Raw genomic sequence first — 8,576 nt, 5'->3', positions numbered from 1 at the left:
TGTCACTCGTCTTATATGTGTTTCTAAACGAGCTTAATGTCATGCTTGTCCGCAAGAGGCTTACTTGTTTCCTGGTAGCTTTCTTGTTCCCTGTTTCTTGTCTAGTTGTTTGCCGAACTGTTGATGTTGATATCAATACGACTTGTTTGTGCGTTGTATCAAACCGTGGTTTTTGCAACATCTTGACTTCTTCAGTGATCATATGCCGAAGTCTTTCTTGATATAGATTGGATTGACCAGATTTACGCATATGCTTTTCTTCTAGTTTAATTTCCTGGAAAAAAGACCTAATATTGCACTGCTTGTTGCAGGGCAAAGTGATCAGGACCAAGATTGTGGAGTATTCCTGTCGCTGGTGAACTTCCTCAACGGCTGCTGCTGGACGGCCTACTCGCCCATCAAGTTCCATCTCTACGTGACGGTCAGTACATGCGTACCAGAACGTTATCGTTTGGTGCTGAGCCACGGATCAGATAGGTGGTACAGGACGTTCTAGAAACCCCTCCGTGACCAGAGTCCACCCCTTTCCCAGCCCCCAATACGTTCGGGCCTGCGGCGGCTGCGTGTTGCCCCGACGACTTTGGGATGGAAGATGCGGGGCTTGAGTTCTTGCTGGATACTGTCGACCGGTTAGTGCATCTATCCTCTCTAGAAATCTGTAGTTTCTGAGATTTGTTTCCGAGATTTGTTGCTTAGTGGGCATGCCGGAGAAGAAAGCTGACGCCGAGACCGGTCGTCACCCATGGCCGTGTGTTGTAGGTTCCCACCCCGGGAGGAGCTCACCGACAACCTTGAACATCCAGATCCGCTCCCTCTGGCATTGTTACCGCCAGGGCAAGCCAACCCTAGCATGTCGGAGGATTCAAAATGCTAGTTCTGGATGCGGGCAGCAAGTTGGTGATGGTGGCCCGGAGTAGGCAGAGGGTGGCATGCGCCGGTGACCGGAGGCATCTGCCACTAGGTCTGTGCACTCAACTGACAGGGTCAACCCAGAAGTGCCTGGATGGACAAAGAGGTATGCCCCGAATTCCTTCCTTGGTTAACTGTATTTGTTCGAATTGGCTAAATGTTGACTTGCTCGGCGATGGTTGATATGATATAGTTTAGTCTGGACGACTGCAACCTGAGGATATAATCTACTCTGTAGTTATCTTTACACCAAGAGTTGTTTCTAGTAATTTATTGTTCTATCTGCTTGGCCTGAAGCAATTATTTCAATAATCCTCTTTTCGAGCTGATCTAGCTAAAGAAGTGTTTTGCTAAAAAATTCAGGTTACGTCTTGGTAGTGCGCCACCAGACCAGACACCATGCCCCTCTAGGATGAGTTCACTAGAGCTCTTGATTCGCAAATACGCAGAGGAGCCCATGAAAAGTGTAATAAGACTTGAACTCAGGCTAAGTTTCGTTTGGCAACTCGAGTTTGCACGTAATATGCAATGAGGTTGAAAAGAAAATGCTGTGAATTTTGGCAGAGCCTTGCTGAACCTAGATGAGGATGAAAATTGTGACATGGTGATGTTTTGACTGGATGATATTTTTTGTTGGAAAAAGATGAACTGCTCATAAAATTGATAATTATGGTTTAACATAAAATGAGTAGTTCATATATGAAGATACGTAAGTTGCACTCAGCAAAGGGTCAGGGCTGATTGTTCCCTGTTAAGTGGGGAAATTCCTTACATCTTACTGGACTGAGCCAAATGTGAACTACATAATCTCAGCGAAGGAGATGTTTATTATTGCGCTCCTACAAAGCTTTAGCTGGTCTTACATAGACTGGTTTGAACCGAAGCAAGAATCTGTGGGTGCCAGAACTGCCAAGAGGGCCTCATGTGCTTAATTTCCTGGAGAAAAAGACCTAATATTGCACTGCTTGTTTGCAGGGCAAAGTGATCAGGACCAAGATTGTGGAGTATTCTTGTCGCTGGTGAACTTCCTCAACGGCTGCTGCTGGACGGCCTACTCATTCCTCAAGTCAGACCTCTACATGACGGTGCTTGTTTGCAGGGTAAACTGATCAGAACCAAGATTGTCGAGTATTCCTGGCGCCGGTGAACTTCCTCAACGGCTGCTGCTGGACAGCCTACCCGCTCCTCAAGTCCGACCTCTACGGTGACGGTATGGTGAGTACATACGTACACATCTCAAAAAGTCCCAAACCCAGCTAGATTTACGCTACTTTGCATTGATCTTAATTCCTTTCTTCGGCCTCGTCCAGCTGATCTTCTACTTGTGCTACTACATGTAAACCTGAGTAGCAATGGTGCGATGGGCGACTCTGATGGTAATCATGTCGCGCTCGACGCCGGCTCGATCTACTCTGCCGTGTCCGCAAGCCCGGGACTGGATCTCAAGTCCGGTGGCGTGCCCATCACCGCCTGGTCCAGTACGACGCGCCGCGCCGTCACCTACGCACCTGGCTGTCCCACTCCGCGTCGCGTAGGCACGTCAACTCGGCGCTGTCCATCAGCGTAGACCTCTTTGGACTCGTGAATGACACCATGTATGTCGGCTTCTCGGCCTCCCAACTGCAACAAAGGCAGCGCCCTTCATGTCATCCACAGCTGGTCCTTCAGGACGTACTGGCCCGGCAACATATCCTATGCACCCTTGGCTGCGTCGCCGCCACCACCGCCCACCCCTACGCCATCTCCTCCGACACACCACCACCACCACCACCGGCAACCCAGCATTGTGGCTTGGGTTGGTGGTACATTGGTCTTCTTGATCATTCTGTCCATTCCCTGCTTCATGTGGGTTGGCACCCTTCGGAAGAAGACCCAACGCCGTGATGTTGTTCAGCCCGCAGGTGAAACCATAGTTACCGATGGTGAGATAGATAGATAGATAGATATGGTAGTGCTAGTATTTATGCTTACAGCGGAGCAGAGTTCGGCTGCTGCCAGGAGAGACCTCTTGCCACTCTGGCATCCCTGAAATTGACAAATGAAGTTTTCTGAACATAAGAACACTCAACTGAAAGAAGAAAGAAGGGAAAACGTTCAGTATCAGTGCAGGCTTATGATGATGATCTCGTCGTCCGTGCCGAAGATTTTTTTTTTTGGAACGAAGACGCTAGAACCGTCCGGCTTAAAATTAATAAAGCCACGAGGCACCGATCATGCAAGGTTCAAACAACGCAAGCAAAAGGAGAAAAGCAGTTCCGCACGTCCATCCGCCCACCCACACATAAGGTTCAGGAGCACGCAGGCTCAAATATTACATCCAAAGAGACAACCAGCGTTGCTAGGCCACGCCGGCACTAGTCAACTCCAAAAGCATCAACCGAGCGACGGTTCTTGTCTTGCCAAAGTCTGAATCATCTTGATGCGCATCATGGATCATCTTGATGCTCCTTCCCCAGCGGTATCCATGTCTGTAAAAATAAGTGGCATTTGAAGATCACATCAGCGGGATGATTAGGAAATTTCTTCTAAATCGTAATTTTATTCCGCGTCGTGCATAGAGCCCACAGCAGTGCCCTTACGCATCGCCAAGCGATGCTACCGCTGGTCCCTTTTTGTGTTTTGATTATCGTGAGCAAGTCAGCGCCCGAAGCGGGGTTCCAATTCGAGTGGAGTGCGTCCCTAACCGCACTCCACGCGAACTTGGCCAGGTGGCATCTAAAGAACACGTGGTTAGCGTCTTCACCTACACCGCACATTGCGCAAGAACCATCGGCCGGGCCGTTACGTTTGGCAACGTTGTCCGAGGTAGGCAGCCTATTCCTAAACATTTGCCACATGAAGATTTTAATCTTCAAGGGCAAGCCTGCCTTCCATAGTCCCCTTGCTATGTCTAGCGCATTCCTTTCGGTAAGTTTGTTATAGAGAGATTTCACCGAAAAGTTTTTGGAGGCGGTCAAGCTCCATTCAACCGAATCAGCGCCCGCGCCTAAACGATAACCGCCAATTTTTTGAACCAATTCATCCCATGACTCTTGTTCGGCATTGGTGAGTGCCCGCAAAAAATGTAACGCTGGGGGAGAGGCACTCAAAGCGTCCCAACCATGATATTGGTGTTAGTTGCGATCTGGTACAGGTTGGGATGGCTTTGCCAAAGGGGAGCGGGTCCCAGCCAACAATCTAGCCAAAATCGAGTGGATTGACCATTGTTGATCTGGAACTTGGCCCCAATCGCAAAAGCGGGCCAGACCGCTTGGATCCCATTCCAAAACACGGATCCATTCGGCGAGGCCGTGAAGGGGTTCCCCTTAGGGAAATATTTCGCTTTTAGAAGCTGTGCCCAGAGACCCAACTCGTTTTGGGCAAGCCGCCACCACCATTTGGAAAGGAGAGCGACGTTCATAAGTTTCGAGTTCAAGATCCCCAACCCATCGAATTTCTTAGGCCTGCATACAACTGCCCATTTAACTAGGTGGTATTTACATTTGATGTCGGTTCCCTCCCAAAAGAAACGGGATCTAGGGGTGTCGAGCCTAGCGTGCACGCCGTCAGCTAGTAAGAACGTCTCCGTAGTAAATAAGGGAAGGGAGGAAAGGCTCGAGTTAGTCAGGATGAGGCGAGCAGCGGAGGACATAAACCGCCCATGCCACGGGCAGACCCTATTAGCCACTTTTCCATAGAGAGGCTCCACTCAAGTATAGAAAGTTTTCGATGCGATATCGGAAGCCCGAGGTACTTAATTGGAAAGCTCCCTAGCTTACAATTAAGTAGGTTCGCTACTCGCAAGCTTTGTTGGTCGTCCATCCCCATGGTGATGACCTCGCTTTTAAGGAAGTTTATTTTGAGTCCTGAAAGGATCTCAAAGACGAGTAGCAAAAGCTTAACTGACGCAATACTGTGGTCATCTGGTTCGAACATCAGCAAGGTATCTTCGCTGCCGTATGTGGGAAAGCAGGAACAGGCGTGTAAGATTTTGTCTGTGGACACTCGAAGGATGGACAGGGTCGATCGCTCGTGCTCTGCACTCTCATGCAGTACCGTGCCCTGGCTGAGCCAAGCATCCTCCTGACTGCGCCCGCCGGCCTCGCCGCCGCCACGACTCTATGGTTCGCCCTCGTGCACACGGTGCCGTGCCACAGCCTGCTGTCAAAAGAGAGCACACTGTCGGCAAGACTAAAGGAGAAGGACGCCGTAATGGAAAAGCAGGCCAGATTGGTTATACTTACCTGCAGGAGGTGAAGAAGGCGAGGGGCGGCCGGTGCGCGGGGAGGGAGACGCCATGGGCCAAGGAGCACTCCGACGCCATTGCTCGTGGTGGACGTTGGTTTGGATCTCATGTCTGGTCCTCCTTGTTCCTGTTCGTTCTAGGGGACTCCGGACGATGGGTTCGAGCTGATTAAGCGTTTGTTTTGTTGGAGAAACGTGGTAACCTTGCACAAACACATGGCATGGGGACAGAGGCATATTTATGCTTAGTTCATGACGAGGGTTGGCAGCTGGGACGCCGCACTTGTCCTCGCCTCCTCCGCGTCCTAGAGTAGGATCCCACGTACGCATGACTGTGACCGACCCCATCCACTTGAGACATATCCACTACAGGATTGGTTGTCTGCTACGTTGTCCGCCCATAACCCTCGCCTTCTGAAGAATCCGGCCAGCAGAGCCGCCGTCAACCGAGGAGCGCACCAACACCTCGCTGCATGTCATGTTGTGCCGAGCCCGACTGCCGCCGCCGTGGCCCCTGACGCGAAACAATGCCTTGGCAGGAAAGCGCACCACCACGTCCTCCCCGCCGTGCAAGGGACGAAGAAGCCCAGCTGCCGCCGGTGCCACTAGGGCTTTGCCCGGCCGTGCCCCGTGGCGGCGACAGGGGAGCTTGACGGAGGAGGGGTGAGAGGGGCGGCCGCCTGGCAGCGTAGACACGGGAGGGTCACACGTCGTTCTAGCATCTTCGTTGTTTGATAGCACGACGGTTGCATCCAGAATAAGCATGCCCTACCCACTCTTACCGACGACACATCGGAGACCACAACATGACACCAACACAACAAACGGTGACCCACTCCACCAAGCAAGTCGATCTCCCAACACTAGCTGAACTTCCCGTCTGGATGTCCGTATTGATGCCCTTGCCAGGTGGTTAAGTTCGTTCACACTATTTTTTGTGTACGCCAGAATCTAATTTGACCATCTGGATTGGAGTTAGTTCCAAGATTTACATTGACAATCCCCTTATGTCATTTCCCCATGTTATTGAAGTATTTTCTTTCACATAAGTCATGATTTTTGACATATCTCGGCTGATGTAGAAAAGTGTATTGTTTACTCAATTTGCTGAAATTCCTCATCACACACAATGAACAATCGAAACAATTAGTTTCTCTTTGAAATTGTACTTCTCTCAATAATTCATGCACCCGTAGTAAAATGAATCAAATTAGAATACTAATAATTTAATCGGAAGATATTGCACTTTGAATAATAACGCCTTTGCTTACACGATAAATATTTCTTCTGTACAAAGTTCCATATATGTTCCAGATTATATATTGTTATAAAGTAAAAGTATTTTGGGTAATTCAATATGAATTTTTCTAGGTATGTTCTCGAATTCCCGCTGCAACATGGGAGGCATCTTTCTAGTTTTCAAAGTTTCTAAACCTTAAGTTTCGTCCCCTTTTCTCTGGAATTTAAAGATATGAATTTTATACCACGAAACTCCCTCCCGGGTTGCACGGTAGGGCGACTCCGGAGGCGATCAGATACAACCGCCAAGAGAACTCCATTCCCGTCGCACCATTCACCCCGCCACCGCCAGAGCCGCTCGACGACGGACAGCCGGCGGTAGTATCCCCCGCCCGCTTCTTGCTTCTTCCGTGGCGGTCTTCTTCGATCTCCATCAATGTACGGCCCTTCTTCCGATCTGGTCCACGTTAGGGACGCCCTGGCTTGATCACTGTCACGCCGGGCCCGGCACCAGCGTTGATATTACATGGAAAAACTATCGCATGGGCAAACCTTCCGGTTGCGGCTTCGAGGAGGCACGTCTCAAGGACCCAATTTTTTTTGCCCCACCGGGAGCACGTTGACATTAATGTGAGTATCTTCCGTGCTGAAAGAGTGTTGAATTACGTTGATATCCATGTGAGCCCCTTCCAATTTGTTGACCTCCCCGGCACCTGGGCGCGAGAGCACGCGGAGGCTTAGTGGTTCATCCTCACGATGGGAAACCTAATCATATATTTCAGGTGTTGCTATAATTTTTCACGTACTTATGCTTTTAACTCTAGTCGAATATTTTACAATCAGGCAACACATATCCTATCAACGTGATAATAAGGTAAATGTCGCTAGTGATTTCTTTATGCATGTTTCTAATTTTTCGTTTATAATAACAAGCACGATTTATGGTAATTTTCTACTTTCTGTTCTACATGATGAAAACATTGCACGGGACCAACAAGAAACCAATCAAGTAGTAAATTTCGATCAACCAAGATTACATGGCATCGAAAAAATCATGTCATGGGTCTTATTTACATATTTCTTTAGAGTTTACTAGCCTCATATATATTGAAATAGATAGACATAGACTATAACTGATAGTATCTCTGATGTCAATGAGCCCAAAGGGATGGAGGGGCATATACTAGCCGCAAGCGCTCCTGGATCTCGGCATCCCTTCTTAAGTCGGCCGGCGATGGCTCGAAGCCCTCCGGGATGAACCCGGAGCAAACGACGTTGAACTCCTCCAGGGTGAGATCGGTGAAGCCGTTGATGCCCTGGTGGTTAGTGTCGACCCCTAAGGCCTATCCGGCGTTGTTCCGATCGACTTGACGGAGGGCGTCCTTGAATATGGCGTAGCGGTGCTCCTCGTGGTCGATGGAGCTGTAGATCTTGTCGTTGGTGGCCATCCACTCCGCGAAGATCCGTCGAGTCTCCTCCTCGCTCCTCTCCCTGTCCCAGGACCAGGCGGAGTAGCCGCTCTTGTGCCACCACTGGTCGATGTCGTGGAGGCGGTGCTTGAACATGTCGTACGCGCGCTCCTCCTCGGCGAGGGAGCTGTAGGTCTTGCCGAGCTCGGCCTTCCACTCCAGGAAGATCCGCCGCGCCTCCTCCTCGCTCCTCTCATTGTGCACGTTGTCAGATGTGTTGCTCGTGGCCGCCGCCGCCGCCGCCAGCAGCGACACCAGCAGCAGCAGCGCCATGGTCCTCATCACGACAGGAAATTTAGGCCGGGGAGTAGCACATAGGTTAGATGAGATGTGTGGAAGGGCGACGGTCTCGGTTGGGCGAACTCTGGTCGAAACGCTCGCGGTGATCAATCTAAGTTTGGATTGTGCTGTACTATATTTAAAGGCTCACGTAGCCACAAGAGACTAGACCTACACGAATCGCATGAAGATCGACACGTACGCGACTCGTGTCCGGACCACCCACGATGGATGGATTTGAGCAGCCCAAGCCAAACCGATCGCCGTCTTTTTGTTGGAGTCGATCGATCTCGGCCAATACAACCACGGGAGCACCCCACTTGGCTCTACCGTTTGAGCAGTATGATGAACTTTGGGTTAGTGCCAATGATAACATTTTCTTTACATGGAACACTGATATTCCATTAACTTAGCTCAGCAGAGTTTACAAGTTCTGGGATCTCATCCACCCAAATA

At 50.0% G+C, this 8,576-nt stretch overlaps 1 pseudogene; it reads right to left on the bottom strand.

Annotated features, from left to right (window-relative positions):
- Positions 1-7,523: 7,523 nt before the first annotated feature.
- On the bottom strand, positions 7,524-8,123 carry LOC119340274 (annotated as a pseudogene).
- Between the last annotated feature and the right edge of the window lie 453 nt (positions 8,124-8,576).

The sequence above is a fragment of the Triticum dicoccoides genome, chromosome 7B, assembly GCF_002162155.2.
Source record: "Triticum dicoccoides isolate Atlit2015 ecotype Zavitan chromosome 7B, WEW_v2.0, whole genome shotgun sequence".
NCBI classification, from domain to species: Eukaryota; Viridiplantae; Streptophyta; class Magnoliopsida; order Poales; family Poaceae; genus Triticum; species Triticum dicoccoides.
The sequence above is the reverse complement of the archived record's forward strand: the minus strand, read 5'-3'. Positions and strand labels throughout refer to the sequence as shown.